The sequence below is a fragment of the Salvelinus namaycush genome, chromosome 23, assembly GCF_016432855.1.
Source record: "Salvelinus namaycush isolate Seneca chromosome 23, SaNama_1.0, whole genome shotgun sequence".
Lineage (NCBI taxonomy): Eukaryota > Metazoa > Chordata > Actinopteri > Salmoniformes > Salmonidae > Salvelinus > Salvelinus namaycush.
Window position 1 is genome coordinate 8,249,206 of NC_052329.1, and position 22,481 is coordinate 8,271,686.

Consider the following 22,481-nt stretch of genomic DNA (forward strand, 5'->3'; position numbering starts at 1 on the left):
ACTCCCCCAGTCACTAGCCTCTTTTACAGTCACTTTATCCTGTTATCAGCCTCAGGCTGCAGAGCCAGCAGATAGTAAGCACCAAGGGAGGTTGTGCTGGGAATAGAACAATGGGGCTACAGATGCTCCTACCTGCTAGCAGAAGATACTGGAGAAAGCCAGAGCAGGGAAAAAAAACAAGAGGCTATACATTTGCAAATGTGCTAAATGTATTATGTCGTTCAGCCTGTGGGGTAGGTCTACTATTAGCATCAGTCCTATGTGGGCAAGGCATCAGCTAGCTAGCTTTCACTTTGGGGATGTATAGTACTGCTAACTTTTAACAATCGTATGGCATTAGCAATAACAACTACAGGTCAGTGTATGTAATGTAGGGGAGAGTGGGGAAAGTTGAGATAGGTTTTACATTTAGCATCACTTTGTCAAGGGAAATATAGCATTTCTTCTAACAAAGATGTCTACATATATTTTTGGTCTGAGAGTCCTTTAGGTGCCTTTTGGCAAACTCCAAGCAGGCTGTCATGTGCCTTTTACTGAGGAGTGGGCTTCCGTCTGGCCACTCTACCGTAAAGGCCTGATTGGTGGAGTGCTGCAGAGATGGTTGCCCTTCTGGAAGGTTCTCTCCACAGAGGAACTCTGAAGCTGTCAGAATGACCATTGGGTTCTTGTTCACCTCCGTGACCAAGGCCCTTCTCCCCCGATTGCTCTAGGAAGAGTCTTGGTGGTTCCAAACTTCTTCCACTTAAGAATGATGGAGGCCACTGTGTTCTGGGGACCTTCAATGCTGCAGAACTGTTTTGTTACCCTTCTCCAGATCTGTGCCTTGACTCAATCCTGTCTTGGAGCTCTACAGACAATTCCCTCGTCCTCATAGGTTGGTTTTTGCTCTGACATACACTGTCAACTGTGGGATCTTAAATAGACAGGTGTGTGTGCCTTTCCAAATCATGTCCAATCAATTTAATTTACCACAGGTGTACTCCAATGAAGTTGTAGAAACATCTCAAGGATGATCAAATGCAAACTGGATGCACCTGAGCTCAATTTCTAGTCTCACAGCAAAGGGTCTGAAGGTATTTCTGTTTTTATTTTTAGTAAATGTGCAAACATTCTAAAAACCTGCTTTCGCTCCATCATTATGGGGTATTGTATTTAGATTAATGAAGAAAAACATGTATTTAAAACATTTTAGAATAAGACTGTAACGTAACAACATGTGGAAAAAGTCAAGTGGTCTGAATACTTTCTGAATGCACTGTAGATACGTGTGCACATTTTGTTCATATCCTTTGCTAGTTTATGAGTTATTAGCCTCGTTATAGATTATTTGTAGTTAGCAATATGGGAGTGATTGCTTTCTACAAGAACACAAATGTGTACAATTCTAGACATCTTTGAAAAGCAAGTCAGGTAAAGAGATTTTTGTTGGTTTTAAAGGGGCGTTGTTGCATTTTGAGACAGGCTTGAAAAAGCTAAGTAGCCAATAAGCAGAGGGTAGCATAATTTGTCTGATTCTATGTAATAATGGTAGGGGAATAATAATGCATTTCATTATGTAAATTAGTTTCCTGCATCAAATAACACAACAACATTTTCAGTCACATCCTTGTCTGAAGGACAAGTGGATAAACAGGAGCAGTTTAATGTCAATGGTTTTTTTCTTCCAAAAGTCTCATGGAATGTAGGCCTACATTGAACACCACACATTAGTTGCTACTAACAGCTATTTCCATCTTTTTGGGATTCATTTTCTCCATTATTTTTGATAGTAGGCCACTCTGGTAGGCCTACATTATGATCAAATAGCCCCAGTAGCCTACTTGACCACTGTTAAAACTGTTAAAACTGTTAAAACTGCAACTTAAAGTGGATGCAGCCTCTGTGTTCACAATAAACACACACTGGAAGATCCACAGAATTTTCACAACGCTCAAGGCTGCTCTCAGCATACCTGAAATTTTCCTCAGTGATGATTTTTTTAGGGAACATTGGATATAATAATTGAGACCTCAAACACCAAAAATTATTTGACTTGGTGAAAATCTGTTCTATGGACCGAACTTCTGGGAAAACTTTTTTCAACGTGGTTTCTTCCTTCGCAGACTCCATAAAATTATGACTTTTTCCTAAATAGTTGGTCAAATGATTAATGTTGTGTATGGTTTCCTAGAAACAAGGGTGGCTCAATTTACCCCTTTGGCTCCACATACCACACTCTCCCCTGAGGCTTAGAGATTGCATTAGCAAACATCTTGCACCCCTGGGTCAGTTTTTTACCGTATATATATGAATCTCACTTTCCACCTACGATCTAAATATACTTGTCCATTCAATCCAAAATGGCGTAGCAGCCGGACGTGAGCTTCTCTTGTCCCGTCTTGTCCTATGTAAATAGTCTGTTTCGTTGTTTTTTTCCGTATATATTTTAATCTCACTTTCCACCTACGATCTAAATATACTTTCCTGCAGTAATCTAGATTAGTAATCTAACCATTCTCCCGGCTAGCCGAAGAGGTATACCCGCTAATTCGTGGGCGACAACACCTCTTTTGCCAGTTGGCCTGGAAACTTTGTCGACACGGAGCCCCGCCGATCCATCACGACTGGTCTGCCGACGTAATCGTCCGATGTCGTTTTAACAGGCTTTTCCGTTACGATGTCGCTAGCTTTCTGAGATAAGGTGGGGCTTTACCTAGCATAGACTTATAGATGACCTGGATACTAACCACCACTGCGACCTGTATGCTCTTTTTGGCTGTCCCTTGCTACATATTCATTGCCAAACCCACTGGCTCCAGGTCATCTATAAGTCTTTGCTAGGTAAAGCCCCGCCTTATCTCAGCTCACTGGTCACCATAGCAACACCCACCCGTAGCACGTGCTCCAGCAGGTATATTTCACTGGTCATCCCCAAAGCCAATACTTCCTTTGGCCACCTTTTCTTCCAGTTCTCTGCTGCCAATGACTGGAACAAAATGCAAACATCACTGAAGCTGGAGACTTATATCGCCCTCTCTAACTTTAAACATCAGCTTTCAGAGCAGCTTACCAATCTCTGCACCTGTACACAGACCATCTGTAAATAACACACCCAACTACCTCATCCCCATATTAAAGTTCTTACCTAGCTGGTGCTGCAGAGCTTGTATCCACAGGCCAGTAATCATGAGTTGTATATAGCATTAGCATGGCGCCACGAGGCATGTTGTTTATGCTAGCTAAGTCCATAACTGTCACGTACTGTATACTACCTCTCCTGCACTCCAGGTCACCAGGCTCCTCATTATTACCTGGCACTGTCGTTATGTGCACCGGTGCCTCATCAGACTCACCTGGACTGCCTCACCTGCCTGATTACCTTCCCTATATATGTCACTCCCTTTGGTTCTTTCCGTAGGCATTATTGTTTCTGTACCAGCGTTCGTGTCTGTACGCCACCTGTGTTTCTTGTTTTGTTTTATGTTAATTTATTTATTAAATACACTCCCGGAACTTTCTTCCCAACTCCTAGCGTACACGTTACACAGAGATGGACATCAGTGTTACCGTATAGCTCCTGTTATGAGTATGAGCCTTCACCTGGGTAGTTAGCATGTGTTTATCATGTGGTTATCATGTGTTTAGCATGTGGTTAGCCAGTGGTTATCATGTGTTTAGCATGTGGTTAGCATGTGTTTAGCATGGGTTTTTTCATGGGTTTAGCATGTGGTTAGCATGTGTTTACAGTGGAGAGGCAGGGAAGCGGTGATGGACACAGGGTCATCATGTGTTTATATCAAGAAAAGACAACAGAGGACAGGAGAAAGGGAAAACGTTGTGGACAGAGAGAAAGGGTGATTTACCAGCTCCAGTCTAAAGCACAGTGGACAGAGGTAAAGGGTGATTTACCAACACCTGTCTAAAGCATTGTGGATGGATAGAAAGGGTAATTTACCAACCCCTGTCTAAAGCACAGTGGGCGGAAAGAAAGGGTGATTTAAAAAATATATTTTTAACCAGGCAAGTCAGTGAAGAACAAATTCTTATTTACAATGACGGCCTAGGAACAGTGGGTTAACTGCCTTGTTCAGGGGCAGAACGACCGATTTTTACCTTATCAGCTCAGGGATATGAGCTATCAACCTTTCGGTTACTGGCCCAACGCTCTAACCACTAGGATACCTGCTGCCCCAGGTAGCCTACATAGCAGAATAAAAGTGAAGTCATCAAAACTATGAAATTACACATATGGAATCATAGAGTAACCAAAAAAGTGTTTATATATTTTAAATTTGAGATTCTTCAAAATAGCCACCCTTTACCTTGATGACAGCTTTGCACACTCTTGGCGTTCTCTCAACCAGCTTCATAAGTTAGTCAACTGGGCTGATGACCTCTAATTTGAGATTTTTGGTTCCAACTGCCATGTCTTTGTGAGACGTAGAGTAGGTGATTGGATTATCTCTGCATGTGTGGTTCCCACCGTGAAGCATGGAGGAGGAGGTGTGATGGTGTGGTGGTGCTTTGCTGGTTACACTGTTAGTGATTTATTTAGAATTCAAGGCGCACTTAACCAGCATGGCTACCACAGCATTCTGTAGTGATCCGCCATCCCATCTGGTTTGTGCTTAGTGGGAATATAATTTGTTTTTCAACAGGACAATGACCCAACACACCTCCAGGCTGTGTAAGGGCTATTTGACCAAGAAGGAGAGTGATGAAGTGCTGCATCAGATGACCTGGCCTCTACAGTCACCCGAACTCAAACAAATTGATGAAAAGCAGCCAACAATTGCTCAGCATATGTGGGAATTCCTTCAAGACTGTTGGGAAATAATTCCAGTTGAAGCTGGTTGAGAGAATTCCAAGAGTGTGCAAAGCTAACATCTTGGCAAGGGTGGCTACTTTGAAGAATCTCAAATATAAAATATATCACACACACACACACACACACACACACACACACACACACACACACACACACACACACACACACACACACACACACACACGCGCGCGCGCAAACACACACTTATATGTACAGACACACAACTACACATTTACAAACATACAAATCTGTGTGTGAATGCATGCTCCTGTTTGTGTTTCACAGTTTGAGTATAAAACCAATAGCTGTTAGCAGTGGTGACTGTGTTGACTAACTATGCTGACTGTGACTGTAATGACTGTGACTCTGTTGACTGTGACTGTGTTGACTGTGACTGTGTTAACTGTGTAAATCATTGCGTACGCGGTGGTGACTACGTTGACTGGATAAATCATTGTGAAGATATACCATAACAAAGTCATGGGTATAAAAATATGTTGAAGATAACTACACAACGCAGAGGACGAGAATACTAAACCAAATAGAGTACTAATGGTCAATAGGGAATTGTCAATTGAAATAGTTGGGTCAGTTTAACAGCTGTATAGAATCTGTGGAATGTCAGTCCTGGACTCAGAGCTACGTGTGCCACATTTTCATTGGTCTGTACATTGAGTCAGGAGCAGGATACTTGTTATTTGGCCATTGGCCCAGTTGTACTGCAAGGACGTCTGATTGGTCAACCCCAGGCTAGGGTGGGGGGCTATAAATGGTATCCTGTTACTTTGTTCCGTGGAGAGAAACTGAGGATAGTGGAGACTGAACATCTACCTACCAGCATAACATCTGCGATTTGTCCTTTCTTAAATACATCTATTTTCTCACTCTGATTTGCTTTGGGGTTTGTGTTATTTAAGAATAACATCAACTGCTAACATGGGCATGGAACTCTCTCTGCAGTTCAAGCCATCCTCTCCATCTCCACTCTGTGGCTTGGGTTAGACGCAGAGTATCAGAGCATATTCAATCACACACTTGCGCACGTCCTCTGATGCATCGACTCATCTTCCATTCACATACACTCTACAAACAAAACCCTAAGAGGTGAGAGTTTTAAATGAATACCTATCTCTCAATGCACACTTGCTATCTCTGATACATTCAAAACACAGCGACAGACAGACACAGCGACAGACAGACAGACAGACAGACAGACAGACAGACAGACAGACAGACAGACAGACAGACAGACAGACAGACAGACAGACAGACAGACAGACAGACAGACAGACAGACAGACAGACAGACAGACAGACAGACAGACAGACAGACAGACAGAAAGTGGATAAGACATGGATGGAGAAAGTGAGACAGAAAAAAATAGACAGTGGCGAGAAGATGAGACTATGATGGCAAGCAAAAAAGAGTGACAGAAAAACATAGAGGGAGAGAGGGATTTTGGATTCCATTGCTCAGAGTGCTGTGTAGCGTGACAGTCTCTCTCCTATCTAAATAGGTTTGGGCTCATGCATATGGATGAGCTACTGTACAAGATAGTAAATTGAGTGTTGGTTTGATTGCTGACTCCTTTTAAATTATTAACGAGGTGGAGGAAAAAGAAAACTACTCATGGAGCATCACTTCACTCTGGACCTGATAGATAGATCACCACTCTCATTACCCAGCAGGCCACATTTAACAGCCTGAACTACACAGAGGATTATTTATTAAGAGTTAAGATCAGATCTCATAAAGAGAGATCATAGACATTATTTTTGACCTGACTCATTGATGTATTTTACTTTGAATTAGACATTAACACATACACGTTTTGGCCCGCTGTGTATGTCATGCATGTTATGATATGGCAGGCAGTGGAGGGGGACCATCAGCTGTAGCTTCAGCCTGAAGCCTTATGACGGTTATCATTACATTACCACCCCACCGTCAACACAGTTAAGTTACTAGGCCTTATGAAGGTTACCATTACAGTTCCACCGTCAACACAGTGGAGTGGCTAGGACTTATGAAGGTTACCATTACAGTTCCACCATCAACACAGTGGAGTGACTAGGCCTTATGAAGGTTACCATTACAGTTCCACCGTCAACACAGTGGAGTGACTAGGACTTATGAAGGTTACCATTACAGTTCCACCGTCAACACAGTGGAGTGGTTAGGCCTTATGAAGGTTACCATTACAGTTCCACCATCAACACAGTGGAGTGGTTAGGCCTTATGAAGGTTACCATTACAGTTCTACCATCAACACAGTGGAGTGACTAGGACTTATGAAGGTTACCATTACAGTTCCACCGTCAACACAGTGGAGTGACTAGGACTTATGAAGGTTACCATTACAGTTCCACCATCAACACAGTGGAGTGGCTAAGCCTTATGAAGGTTACCATTACAGTTCCACCATCAACACAGTGGAGTGACTAGGACTTATGAAGGTTACCATTACAGTTCCACCATCAACACAGTGGAGTGACTAGGCCTTATGAAGGTTACCATTACAGTTCCACCATCAACACAGTGGAGTGACTAGGACTTATGAAGGTTACCATTACAGTTCCACCATCAACACAGTGGAGTGACTAGGCCTTATGAAGGTTACCATTACAGTTCCACCATCAACACAGTGGAGTGGCTAAGCCTTATGAAGGTTACCATTACAGTTCTACCATCAACACAGTGGAGTGACTAGGACTTATGAAGGTTACCATTACAGTTCCACCATCAACACAGTGGAGTGGCTAAGCCTTATGAAGGTTACCATTACAGTTCCACCGTCAACACAGTGGAGTGACTAGGCCTTATGAAGGTTACCATTACAGTTCCACCATCAACACAGTAGAGTGACTAGGCCTTATGAAGGTTACCATTACAGTTCCACCATCAACACAGTGGAGTGACTAGGCCTTATGAAGGTTACCATTACAGTTCCACCATCAACACAGTGGAGTGACTAGGCCTTATGAAGGTTACCATTACAGTTCCACCATCAACACAGTGGAGTGACTAGGACTTATGAAGGTTACCATTACAGTTCCACCATCAACACAGTGGAGTGACTAGGACTTATGAAGGTTACCATTACAATTCCACCATCAACACAGTGGAGTGACTAGGACTTATGAAGGTTACCATTACAGTTCCACCGTCAACACAGTGGAGTGACTAGGACTTATGAAGGTTACCATTACAGTTCCACCATCAACACAGTGGAGTGACTAGGACTTATGAAGGTTACCATTACAGTTCCACCGTCAACACAGTGGAGTGACTAGGCCTTATGAAGGTTACCATTACAGTTCCACCATCAACACAGTGGAGTGACTAGGCCTTATGAAGGTTACCATTACAGTTCCACCGTCAACACAGTGGAGTGACTAGGCCTTATGAAGGTTACCATTACAGTTCCACCATCAACACAGTGGAGTGACTAGGACTTATGAAGGTTACCATTACAGTTCCACCGTCAACAGAGTGGAGTGACTAGGACTTATGAAGGTTACCATTACAGTTCCACCAGGCCAGATACTGCAGGCCCAATGTGTTATTTCTCCACGTCAAGATGTGCTGTTCTTCCTTGCACGTTTGCATGTTCAAACACACGCATCTACGCACCCATGTACACACGTACACACGTACACACACAAAACACACGTACACACACACACAAACAAACACACACGCACACAAACAAACAAACACACACGCATGCACACAGACAAACAAGCGCACACGCGCACACACGCAAACACACACACACGCACACACAAACACACACAAACCAACACACAAACACACACAAACCAACACACGTACACACAAACACACACAGAAACAGACACGAACACACAAAAACAAACACACACGCACACACAGTTCTGAATAGGTACAGCCGCACACACCATAGACTACCATCCTCACCCTTTGGATAAACACACTCCGACCTTCAAAGCGCCCCTTTAATCCAATTTAGCACGACAGGCATATGATTAGAATGAATATACTGTTAGCCAATTTTTTTTTGTCTGTAAATATAGATACAGTAACGTTACATTACGTTAATATAGCCGAGGGGGGGATCAAAAACATTGCACTTCCACTCTCCTTTCTCTATGCCTCTCTCAACCCCTCCAACTTCCTAACGTTCTGACTATTTTCCAATTGATTGGGGGCCATTAGAACTCCCCTGCTTGGAACGAGAGAGATTCCCACCCATATCAAGTATTTTCCGAGAGCAGGGATGGGAGTTTATTTTCCAGGCCTCCAATAAAGGTACAAAAACAAAAGACATTATGTGTATTTATGTTGTTGTTGTTTTTGCTTTTGTCTTCTGTGGTCAAATAATGCAGCTATCTAAAGCCTCCCTCTTAACCTCTTGACGCTAAGGGTCATATTTTTTATCTTTTTTAAAATAACGTTCCCAAGGTAAACAGACTATTTCTCAGGTCCAGATGCTAGAATATGCATATAATTTACAGATTAGGATAGAAAACACTCCAAAGTTTCCAAAACTGTCAAAATATTGTCTGTGAGTATAACAAAACTGATTCTGCAGGCGAAAACCTGAGGAAATCTAACCCGGAAGTGATTCTTTTTTTTTTTTATCTGTGTTTCCTTGCCCTTGCCCTTCAAACAGATTCCTTTTCCAATGACTTCCTCAGGCTGTGACCAGGCTTTAGACATAGTTTCAGGCTTTTATTTTGAAAAATGAGCGAGATTTTTCAAAACTAGTCAGATGTCCTTTGATTAGTTCCTGAGAGGGGTAGCTCTTCATTTTCTTTCTCTCTTTTATTGAATAGGTTACGGTCCGGTTGAATTATTATCGATTATGTTTGTTAAAACAACCTGAGTATTGATTATAAAAAACATTTGACATGTTTCTATGAACATTACGGATACTTTTTGAAATTTTCGTCGAACGGAACGAAGCTTTGGTTTTCTGAACATAACGTGCAACCCAAATGGCGTTTTTTTGTTATAATAGTAATATTTATCGAACAAAAATAACATTTATTGTGTAACTGGGAGTCTTGTGAGTGCAAACATCCGAAGATTATCAAAGGTAAGCGATTCATTTTATTGCTATTCTGACTTTCGTGACCATGCTAATTTGGGGCTAGCTGTTCTAGCATTGATTGATACACTCACAAAAGCTTGGATTGCTTTCGCTGCAAAGCATATTTTCAAAATCTGACACGATAGGTGGATTAACAGCAAGCTAAGCTGTGTGTTGGTATATTTCACCTGTGATTGCATGATTATACATATTTTTTGTAATATTTTGCGCCCTGCAATTCAGCGGTTGTGTAGGAAAATGATCCCGCTAAAGGGATCCGTAGCGCAGAGAAGTTAAACTATGTTATCTCAATGAGACTGGAATGGGTGAATAAAAGTTAGATGAAAGCAGAATGAAGATGTCAGGGTAGAGCGAACAGATTTTACGCAAATCGGACCATGTACGAGAATGTACCAATTGTCTGAAGAACCACATTTTATCTGAACAACCCTGTCTCCGATCTTACAGTCTGGAAGAAAATACCTACTAGACTAGAAGGTTCAAGTCAATACCCTCTAGTCTAGAAGGTTCAGGTCAATACCCTCTAGTCTAGAAGGTTCAGGTCAATACCCTCTAGTCTAGAAGGTTCAGGTCAATACCACTAGAAGATTCAGTTCAATACCCACCAGAAGGTTCAGGTCAATACCCACTAGAATGTTAAGGTCAATACCAACTAGAACATTTAGGTCAATACACACTAGACAATAAGTTTCAGGTCAATACCCACTAGAATATTCAGGTCATTACCCACTAGAAGGTTCAGGTCAATACCCACTAGTCTAGAAGTTTCAGGTCAATACCCTCTAGTCTAGAAGGTGCAGGTCAATACCCACTAGTCTAGAAGGTTCAGGTAAATACCCACTAGTCTAGAAGGTTCTGGTCAATACCCACTAGTCTAGAAGGTTCAGGTCAATACCCACTAGAATAGAAGGTTCAGGTCAATACCCACTAGTCTAGAATGTGCAGGTCAATACCCACTAGTCTATAAGTTTCAGGTCAGTACCCGCTAGAAGTTTCAGGTCAATACCCACTAGTCTAGAAGGTTCTGGTCAATACCCACTAGTCTAGAAGGTTCAGGTCAATACCCACTAGAATAGAAGGTGCAGGTCAATACCACTAGTCTATAAGTTTCAGGTCAGTACCCGCTAGAAGGTTCAGGTCAATACCCACTAGAATAGAAGGTTCAGGTCAATACCCACTAGTCTAGAATGTGCAGGTCAATACCCACTAGTCTAGAATGTGCAGGTCAATACCCACTAGTCTAGAATGTGCAGGTCAGTACCCACTAGTCTAGAAGGTTCAGGTCAATACCCACTAGTCTAGAAGGTTCAGGTCAATACCACTAGACTAGATGGTTCAGGTCAATATCCACTAGAAGGTTCAGGTCAATACCACTAGACTAGATGGTTCAGGTCAATATCCACTAGATGGTTCAGGTCAATATCCACTAGAAGGTTCAGGTCAATATCCACTAGAAGGTTCAGGTTAATACCCACTAGAAGGTTCAGGTCAATACCCACTAGTCTAGAAGGTGCAGGTCAATACCACTAGACTAGAAGGTTCAGGACAATACCCACTAGTCTAGAAGGTTCAGGTTAGACATTTGTAAAGTCAACCCCAGTGTCTTTATCATTCATTTCCCCTTTCTAAAGAAAATGTGTCTTGTGTTGTTCTTGTTTTAGACAGGCTTCAAAGGAAAGAGAGGAGAAAGAAGGGAGAAAGAGTGGAGCACTTGAGAATTGTGTTGCAGTGTCCATTCCATCTCTAAGAGCACCCCTACTTCCCTTCTGAGGAGAAATTGAAAAAGGAGGCAGGAGAAAAAACTAAACAAATGGGGGTCCGCTGGTCCATCTCCCTCCCTCCCTCCCTCCCTCCACACCTCCACTCTGCCAAGCTCCTTAACTGTGAGCTGCTCTCTCTTTTCAATATTGCTGATTAAAAATGTCTGATGCATCAACACGCCTAAGCTGATTATATATTTAGTTTCCCTGAGCAAAGGTTTTCAAAGAGGGGAGGGGGAAGTGAGAGGGGAGAGAGGGACAGAGAGAAAGAAAGTGAAATTTACAGAACTGTGCTCTGCAGTTCACTCTCAATGTTTGGGGATATGAAGTGGTGGGTATTAAGAATCAGAAATGGCATCAAACCGCGATGAAAGGAAACCGAGAAGGAGGTATGCGTGTGTGCGTGAGCAAATTTCAGTGCTGCTTTAAGTGTGTGTGCGCGTGTGTGTGCTTATGTATGTATGTGCACGTGTCTGTGTGTGTGTGTGTGTGTGTGTGTGTGTGTGCACACGTGTGTGTGTGTGTGTTATTGACAGCGAGCGACTGCTTGCTGGGGACACTGGCTCAGCTGAGAGCCCAGTTCTGGGGATAAGGAGAAGAGAGCTCAGGCTCTGAGCCAAGACACGCTTTGATCACACTTTTCTTTTCTCTCCAATTTTTCTTTCCTCTTACTCTCCCTCTCCTCTCCTCTCTTCCTTCCCTCCCTCCCTCCCTCCCTCCCTCCCTCCCTCCCTCCCTCCCTCCTTCCCTCCCTCCCTCCCTCCCTCTGAGGGCCAAGACAGAAAGGAGCAAGTGCCAGCAGGCTGAGTGGTGACTGACTCTTTAAATGCCCTTCAGAACATACTCTATGATCAGGACCAATCATGAGAAGTCATAATTGACTTCCGACTGCGGAGATGTCTGCATAACAATATGATGGCGGGTAGAATATCAAATTGCTATGGCTATTTGGCTCATAACAGTTACTATATACTTCAATACCTTAACCACGACCTGATATCCATACAACATCTATATAAGTAACTAGTAGTGTTGGGTAACACAGGTGCAGTTGCATGCAGACTAGTATGGCTCGTCAGCTGGGTATAAAGGGAAATCTCACTGATCAATGATGGAGAAACAAGAGACGAGGCGAGACAGCACAGCAGGAAGTCTACCGGCTGATAATACCCTGTTTAGATTAATGACACAACACAACCAGGTTGGATGGAGTGTTGACTGATACACAGCCAGGAGACAATTATATGACTATTGACTAGCTTTCAGTCCTGCAGAAAATATGCATAAACTTACAGTGGAAGGAAGGGAGGAAATATTTATCCTCTGTCGGAGTATAACAGGTAGTAACTCCATCACTACACTCTTCTTATTAATAATTTCCCTCTGAGCATTTTGATTAATGTATTCATTTGGTGGTTACCCTCCCATCTCCATGTCCTCACCTCACCTCTCCTTGTCTTTCAGATGATGGATATAGTAGGAGAGATGTTCTTTGTCCTGAAGACAGTTACACAGGTCGCCGGGGCCGTAGATCTTTTTATATGGTCTATTTCCACTAAAGAAATTGTATAAAGCAAACCAGCTTCAGTTCTGTGAGCCACTAACCACTCTCTCTCTCTCTCTCTCTCTCTCTCTCTCTCTCTCTCTCTCTCTCTCTCTCTCTCTCTCTCTCTCTCTCTCTCTCTCTCTCTCTCTCTCTCTCTCTCTCTCTCTCTCTCTTCTCTCTCTCTCTCTCTCTCTCTCTCTCTCTCTCTCTCTCTCTCTCTCTCTCTCTCTCTCTCTCTCTCTCTCTCTCTCTCTCTCTCTCTCTCTCTCTCTCTCTCTCTCCCTCTCTCCATCCCCTTCTGCACAGTGAGAGGAGGTTTGGTGGTCCTGGGGAGTCAGAGATAATCTGCTGATGCCATAAAAGCGGAACAGCCTTGCCTTTCAGACTCCTGAATGTGCGTGTACACGTGTCACTGACATTTAGATGGAAAAAGGCACCGGTCAAATCTGTTGTACATTCATCTTCCATACACAGTTTCTCTGTAGGAGCGAGTAGTGGATCTACAAGGGGATATTCTGCCTCTCTAGGAGGAATCACCAGTCTCTCACACACACCAACACACGTGCATGGACACACACACCTTCACTCACTCTGAACTCCGCTGTAATAAATCAATTGAGACTCAGCCCAATCCATCCCAGCCTTTAGCTTTCAGAGAGAACGGAACTCACGGTAGACCTGGCTTAAAATCTCACATCAAAGAGACAGCTGAGCTCCATCAATCCTCTCCCAGTGAATGCACTAAAAGAAAAGACGCACAAAGCATTTTACTCCATAATAATAAGACGTTTAAAAATAAATATCCTGATCCAAATCTGCTAGAAAATATTCAATAGTGTAATTTACCAATTGCACTATATGGAAGTGGGGTTTGGGGCTAACCTGTAATGAAGATTTTAAGCATTGGGAGAAAAACCAAATGGAAAATCTTCATAAAGAATTAGAGTAGAGCAGAGTTATTCTTAATATATTTTGGTTAAGTACGAAATACACTAAACTCAGCAAAAAAAGAAACGTACAAACTTAAATTAATATTTGTATGAACATAATAAGATTCAACAACTGAGACATAAACTGAACAATTTCCACAGACATCTGCCTAACAGAAATGGAATGTGTTCCTGAACAAAGGAGGGGTCAAAATCAAAAGTAACAGTCAGTATCTGGTGTGGCCACCAGCTGCATTAAGTACTGCAGTGCATCTCCTCCTCATGGACTGCACCAGATTTGCCAGTTCTTGTTGTGAGATGTTACCCCACTCTTCCACCAAGGCACCTGCAAGTTCCTGGACATTTCTGGGGGGGAAGGCCCTAGCCCTAGCACTCACCCTCTGATCCAACAGGTCCCAGACGTGCTCAACGGGATTGAGATCCGGGCTCTTCGCTGGCCATGGCAGAACACTGACATTCATGTCTTGCAGGAAATCACGCACAGAACGAGCAGTATGGCTGGTGGCATTGTCATGCTGGAGGGTCATGTCAGGATGAGCCTGTAGGAAGGGTACCACATGAGGGAGGAGGATGTCTTCCATGTAACGCACAGTGTTGAGATTGCCTCAATGACAACAAGCTCAGTTCGATGATGCTGTGACACACCACCCCAGACTATGATGGACCCTCCACCTCCAAATCGATCCCGCTCCAGAGTACAGGCCTCGGTGTAATGCTCATTCCTTCGACGATAAAAGTGAATCCGACTATCACCCCTGGTGAGACAAAACCGCGACTTCTCAGTAAAGCGCACTTTCTGCCAGTCCTGTCTGGTCCAGCGAGGGTGGGTTTGTGCCCATAGGCAACGTTGTTGCCGGTAATGTCTGGTGAAGACCTGCCGTACAACAGGCCTACAAGCCCTCAGTCCAGCCTCTCTCAGCCTATTGTGGACAGTCTGAGCACTGATGGAGGGATTGTGCGTTCCTGGTGTAACTAGGGCAGTTGTTCTTGCCATCCTGTACCTGTCCTGCAGGTGTGATGTTCGGATGTACCGATCCTGTGCAGGTGTTGTTACACGTGGTCTGCCACTGCGAGGACGATCAGCTGTCCGTCCTGTCTCCCTTGAGCGCTGTCTTAGGCATCTCACAGTACAGACAATGCAATTTATTGCCCTGGCCACATCTGCAGTCTTCATGCCTCCTTGCAGCATGCCTCACATAGATGAGCAGGGACCCTCAGCATCTTTCTTTTGGTGTTTTTCAGAGTCAGTTGAAATGCCTCTTTAGTGTCCTAAGTTTTCATAACTGTGACCTTAATTGCCTACCGTCTGTAAACTGTTAGTGTCTTAATGACCATTCCACAGGTGCATGTTCATTCATTGTTTTTGGTTCATTTAGTTCATTGAACAAACAAACGATTTACAATGAAGATCTGTGAAGCTATTTCGATTTTTACAAATTATCTTTGAAAGACAGTGTCCTTGAACAGGGATGTTTCTTTTTTGCTGAGTTTATATATACAAAAGTATGTCGACACCCCTTCCAATAAGTGGATTTGGCTATTTCAGCCATACCTGTTGCTGACAGGTGTATAAAATGGGTCACACAGCCATGCAATCTACGAAGACAATCATTGGCAATAGAATGGCCTTACTGAAGAGCTCAGTGACTTTCAATGTGGCACTGTCAAAGGATGCCACCTTTCCAACAAGTCAGTTAGTCAAATTTCTGCCCTGCTAGAGCTGCCCTGATCAACTGTAAGTGCTGTCATTATGAAGTGGAAACGTTTAGGAGCAACAACAGCTCAGCCTCGAATTGGTAGGCCACATAAGCTCACAGAATGGGGCCGCCGAGGGCAGAAGCGCACAGCGTGCAACAGCCGTCTGTCCTCGGTTGCAACAATCACTACCGATGGCCAAATCTGTTTGATGGATGCCAGGAGAATGCTACCTGCCCGGATGCATACACTCCCGTTCAAAAGTTTGGGGTCACGTAGAAATGTCCTTGTTTTTCTAAGAAATCTGTCAATTGAAATAACATCAAATTAATCCGAAATACTGTGCAGACATTGTTAATGTTGTAAATGACCAATGTAGCTGAAAACGGCAGATTTATTTTGGAACATCTACATAGGCGTACAGAGGTCCATTATCAGCAACCATCACTCCTGTGTTCCAATGGCACGGTGTGTTAGTTAATCCAATGAAAACTGTTGTGATGATTAAAGAAGCAATGAAACTGGCCTTCTTTAGACTAGTTGAGTATCTGGAGGATCAGCATTTGTGGGTTCGATTACAGGCTCAAAATGGCCAGAAACAAATAACTTTCTTCTGAAACTCGTCAGTCTATTATTTTTCTGAGAAATGAAGGCTATTCCATGCGAGAAATTGCCAAGAAACTGAAGATCTCGTAGAACGCTGTGTACTATTCCCTTCACAGAACAGCGCAAACTGGCTCTAACAAGAATAGAATGAGGAGTGGGAGGCCCCACTGCACAACTGAGCAAGAGGACAAGTGGAATAGTTAAAGTAGTTAAATAGGTACCTGGGGACCATACTCTGGACAATCTTATGAAGAGGACTCTCTTCTCCACTTTGAGTCATCTGAGGCTATCAAAGTGGGAATTGTCAAGATGAGTACGTGCTGGAAGTTTAAGAATAATCCTGACAAATTTCTGAGATGTCTGCAGTTTATTTTGTATTATCTTGGGGGTACTATTGTATCTGGAAGTGCACGCATAGTCGAAGTCGCACTGAACAAGAGCCCCTGCCAATGCCACTATTGCATTCTTATCCAGATATTTGTAGTTTCTTGACAGAAACCTAATTTTATGGTTCACTTTAGCAATAACGTTTTGTGCCATGCTCTCCCTGTCAGATGGTTATCTTCTTCTGGCTGCAAGCCCGACGTCGGTACACTTATGACAACAGCCAGCTCAAGTGCAGGGCGCGAAATTCAAAATATATTTTTTAGAAATATTTCACTTTCACACATTAAAGTCCAATACAGCATTTGAAAGATAAACATCTTGTGAATCCAGCCAACATGTCCGATTTTTTAAATGTTTTACAGCGAAAACACCACGTATATTTATGTTAGCTCACCACCAAATACAAAAAAGGACAGACATTTTTCACAGCACAGGTAGCATGCACAAAACCAACCTAACTAACCAAGAACCAACCAAACTAACCAAGAAACAACTTCATCAGATGACAGTCTTATAACATGTTATTCAATAAATCTATGTTTTGTTCGAAAAATGTGCATATTTGAGCTATAAATCAGTTTTACATTGCAGCTACCATCACAGCTACCGTCAGAAATAGCACCGAAGCAGCCAGAGTAATTACAGACACCAACGTCAAATACCTAAATACTCATCATAAAACATTTCTGAAAAATACATGGTGTACAGCAAATGAAAGACAGGCATCTTGTGATTCAAGCCAATATTTCAGATTTCTTAAGTGTTTTACAGCGAAAACACAATATAGCATTATATTAGCTTACCACAATAGCAAGAAACACAAGCCATTCCCCAGCAGCAAAGTTAGCGATCGTAACAAACCAGCAAAAGATATATAATTTTTGACTAACCTTGAAAAACTTCATCAGATGACAGTCCTGTAACATCAGGTTATACATACACGTATGTTTTGTTTGAAAATGTGCATATTTAGAGCTGAAATCAGTGGTTATACATTGTGCTAACGTAGCATCTTTTTCCCACAACGTCCGGATATTTTTCTGACACTCACATATTCTGACCAAATAACTATTCATAAACATTACTAAAAAATACATGTTGTATAGGAAATGATAGATACACTAGTTCTCAATGCAATCGCCGTGATAGAATTCTAAAAATAACTTCATTACGACATCCAGCTTAGTTATAGCGAGAGAGTGCCCAAAATCTGGGCGCAAACTACTAGTACAACATGTTCGACAGATATATGAAATAGCATCATAAAATGGGTCCTACTTTTGATGATCTGCCATCAGAATGTTGTACAAGGGGTCCTTTGTCCAGAACAATCGTTGTTTGGATTTAGAATGTCCTCTTCTCCAGTCAATTAGCACGGAAAGCTAGCAAAGTGGCGCGAAGCTCTCCTTCCTGAACATACGCAGACAAAGCAACACGCCTAACGTCCCGAAAAAATTTCAATAATCTAATAAAACTATATTGAAAAAACATACTTTACGATGATATTGTCACATGTATCAAATAAAATCAAAGCCGGAGATATTAGTCGTCTATAACCACAGCTTTACAGAAGGCAATACCAGGTCCCTTCTCGAGCGTTCCAGGAAACAGGAAATTGGGGTCACGTCATGCCAAGAGCTTTTATTCGACCCCAGATCAAGTTATACACTCCATTTCTTCTCTCACTCCCTGTTGACATCTAGTGGAAGGTGTATGAAGTGCATGTATACTGATATATATGAAGGCCATTTATAGGCAGGCCCTAGAACAGAGCATCGATTTCAGATTTTCCACTTCCTGTCAGGAAGTTTGCTGCAAAATGAGTTCTGTTTTACTCACAGATATAATTCAAACGGTTTTAGAAACTAGAGAGTGTTTTCTATCCAATAGTAATAATAATATGCATATTGTACGAGCAAGAATTGAGTACGAGGCCGTTTGAAATGGGCACCTTTATCCAAGTTACTCAATACTGCCCCTGCAGCCATAAGAAGTTAAATAGCACACATCCAAGATAATTAACTGAGTATTTTGCTGTGAGTACTATATCACTTACTAGAACCTTATAGTCAGGGGATTTGCTCAGTTTCATTTTGGACCCGAACAAGATGGACTCTGTTTTTCCAAGGTGAAGTGACAGCTTATTGTCCTATAGCCATTTACTGACATTCAGAAGTTCAGCACTGGGGTCTTTCTCAAACACATTTTTGTCTTTGTAGGAAAACAACACAACAGAATCATCTGCATGGAGGAAAAGGTCACATATACAGACAGACTTCAGATCATGTATATACATCAAAAAGAAAAGTGGACCTAGCACACTCCCTCGGGGTACCCCAGTTCAAGGTTTTGGGTTTAGACAGGGTCCCATCCACATCTGTTTCCTTCCTCACAGATAACAATTAACCCATTTTACTGCTAAATTGTTAAAGCCCACGGCTCTTATTTTGATTAACATAATCTGATGATCCACTGTATCAAACGCCTTTCGGAAATCTAACATCTACTTGAATCCCCTGCTGGAAGTAAAACTGCTGGACTTGACTCTCCCCATAACAACCTGATTGGTCAGGTAACTTGCTAACTAATGATGGAGAGAGAGAGAGAGACAGAGCGAGAGAGACAGAGCGAGAGAGAGAAAGAGCGAGAAAGAGAGAGGGAGACCGTGAGAGGGAGACAGAGAGAGACAGAGATACAGAGCGAGACAGAAATAGGGAGACAGAAATAGGGAGACAGAGAGGGAGACAGCGATAGATAGACAGAGAGAGGTCATGAGCTCCTGAATTTTTCAGCATGTTTTTATAAAAAGGAAAAAAAAGATTTAGGGTTGTTTAAAACTTCTTCTTAACTTCTTGTCAATAGGGGGAGCTGTTAGCATTATTTTTTTCTTGGTGTTTACAAATTAAACTGCCTCGTACTCAATTCTTGCTCGTACAATATGCATATTATTAATTCTATTGGATAGAAAACACTCTCTAGTTTCTAAAACCGTTGGAATTATGTCTGTGGGTGAACCAGAACTCTTTCTGCAGCTAAATCCATGACAGGAACTGCGAAGGTCTGAAAACGAAGCTCTGTTCTCAGATCAGTTTAAAGGTCTGTATGTATCCTATGGGTCGACATGAACTGCACCCGCCTTCCCCTGGATGTCAGTAACCAATGAGAAGTGGAATGGACTTTCTACGTAGTTCTCAAAGTTTATAAAAGGCCAAGGAACGAGGGGAGCTCTCTTTTCGACGCTGGCCATTACGCAAAGAAAGACCTCAGGATGACATTTTGAAACGCTCAGTTATCGAACTTAGATATATCCGTCTGTAATTTAATTCGATATAGGTGTTAGAAACATCATAACGAAGCTATTTTAAACCGAGTTGTATCAGTTTATGCGAGTATATTGCTATTTTCGGAATTTCCTCAGTATTGCGTTTTGAGGATTTGGGCATGTTGGGGCAAAATAGCTATTGTTAGCTGCTAAATCCGAAGTTGAAGGCGACGTTTTACAACCAAGCAACGATTCTTTTGGACAAAGGACCACTTCGCCAAGATTCTGATGGAAGCTCGTCCAAAAGTAAGAGCTATTTATGATGTTATTCCGTATTTATGTGGAAAAATGTAAACGGATTTGTCCGCCATTATTGCGGCACTAGTCTGGCTGTAACGCACACTGTATGTCTAGTAACGTTAATTTAAAAAATCTAACTCAGCGGTTGCATTAATAACTAATGCATCTTTCATTTCATGTCCAACCTGTATTTTTTTAGTCAAGTTTATGAATAGTTTTCGATAAGATTAGGTGCCTTTCCAAAATGGCGCCGGACAGATTGCTTGATTTTTTGCCCACTAATCACGTTGTGTAACCACGAATTGTGCGGCTAAATATGCACATTTTCGAACAAACTATATGCATTGTGTAATATGATGTTACAGGACTGTCATCTGAAGAATTCTGAGAAGGTTAGTGAAAAAATTAATAGCGTTTGGTGGTTTCTAACGTTATTGCTATTTTTGGCTTGAATCAATACTACTGTGTGACTGACTATTGTAGTAAGCTAAGATAACGCTATATTGTGTTTTCGCTGTAAAACACTTAGAAAATCTGAAATATTGGCTATATTCACAAGATCTGTGTCTTTCATCTGCTGTACGCTGTGTATTTTTAAGAAATGTTTTATGATGAGTAATTAGCTAATACACGATGGTCTCTGTAGTTATTCTAGTCGCTTTGGGGAGAGTTGGGATGGTGGCTGCAATGGTAAACTGATTTATACTTGAAATATGCACATTCTTCTAACAAAACATATGCTATACAATAAATATGTTATCAGACTGTCATCTGATGAGGTTGTTTCTTGGTTAGTGGCTATTTATATCTTTATTTGGACGAATTTGTGATAGCTACTGATGCAGTAAAAAACTGATGGAGTAAAAATAGTGGTGTCTTTTGCTAACGTGGTTAGCTAATAGATTTACATATTTTGTCTTCCCTGTAAAACATTTTAAAAATCAGAAATGATGGCTTTATTCACAAGATCTGTATCTTTCATTTGGTGTCTTGGACTTGTGATTTAATGATATTTAGATGCTAGTATTTACTTGTGACGCTATGCTAGGCTATGCTAGTAGCTTTTCTACTGATGGGGGTGCTCCCGGATCCGGGTTTGGGAGGTGTTAGAGGTTAATAGGGGGCGCTGTTTTCACTTTGGGAAAAAATCGTGCCCAAATTAAACGGCCTCGTACTCTGTTCTAGATCATACAATATGCATAGTATTATTACTATTGGATAGAAAACACTCTGAAGTTTCTAAAACGGTTTGAATTATATCTGTGAGTAAAACAGAACTCATTTGGCAGCAAACTTCCAGACAGGAAGTGAAAATTCTGAAAATGGGGCTCTGTGTCAGGGCCCGCCTATTCAACTGGCTTATATTTATGGATCTGTATGCACTTCATACACTTTCCACTAGATGTCAACAGGCAGCAGAAGGTTGAATGGGGTGTCTAGCTTGATGTGAGGCCGAATGAGAGCTTTTGGAGTGACAGGTCCGCTCTTTTGTCAGTTTTCAACGGCGCACAGGGGAACTCCACATTGTCTTCTGAAATGCGTTACGTATACACGACGAAATGCTCCGGCTCTGATTTTATTGGATACATATGAGAAAAACATCATAAAGTAGGATTTTTCAACCGAGTTTGACCAGTTTATTCAACGTTTATTAGGACTTTTGGAATTTTTCGTTCCAGGCGCAACGATTTCTTGGACATGTGCCCTCCACATGGCTAGCCAAAGTTGCTAATTCGACAGAAGAAATGGACATTCTAAAACCAAACAACGATTTATTCTGGAAGTAGGACTCCTTGCACAACATTCTGATGGAAGATCATCAAAAGTAAGAGAATATTTATGATGTTATTTCGTATTTTTGTGTTTTATGTTGGCTCCAACAAGGCGGAGAATTGTAGGGCGCTGTCTCACAATATTGCATGCTGTATGTTGTACTAAAGTTATTTAAAAAAAATCTAACACAGCGGTTGCATTAAGAACCAGTGTATCTTTCATTTGCTGTACAACATGTATTTTTTAGTAAAGTTTATGATGAGTTTTTTGGTTAGATTAGGTGACTGTCCAAAATATCTC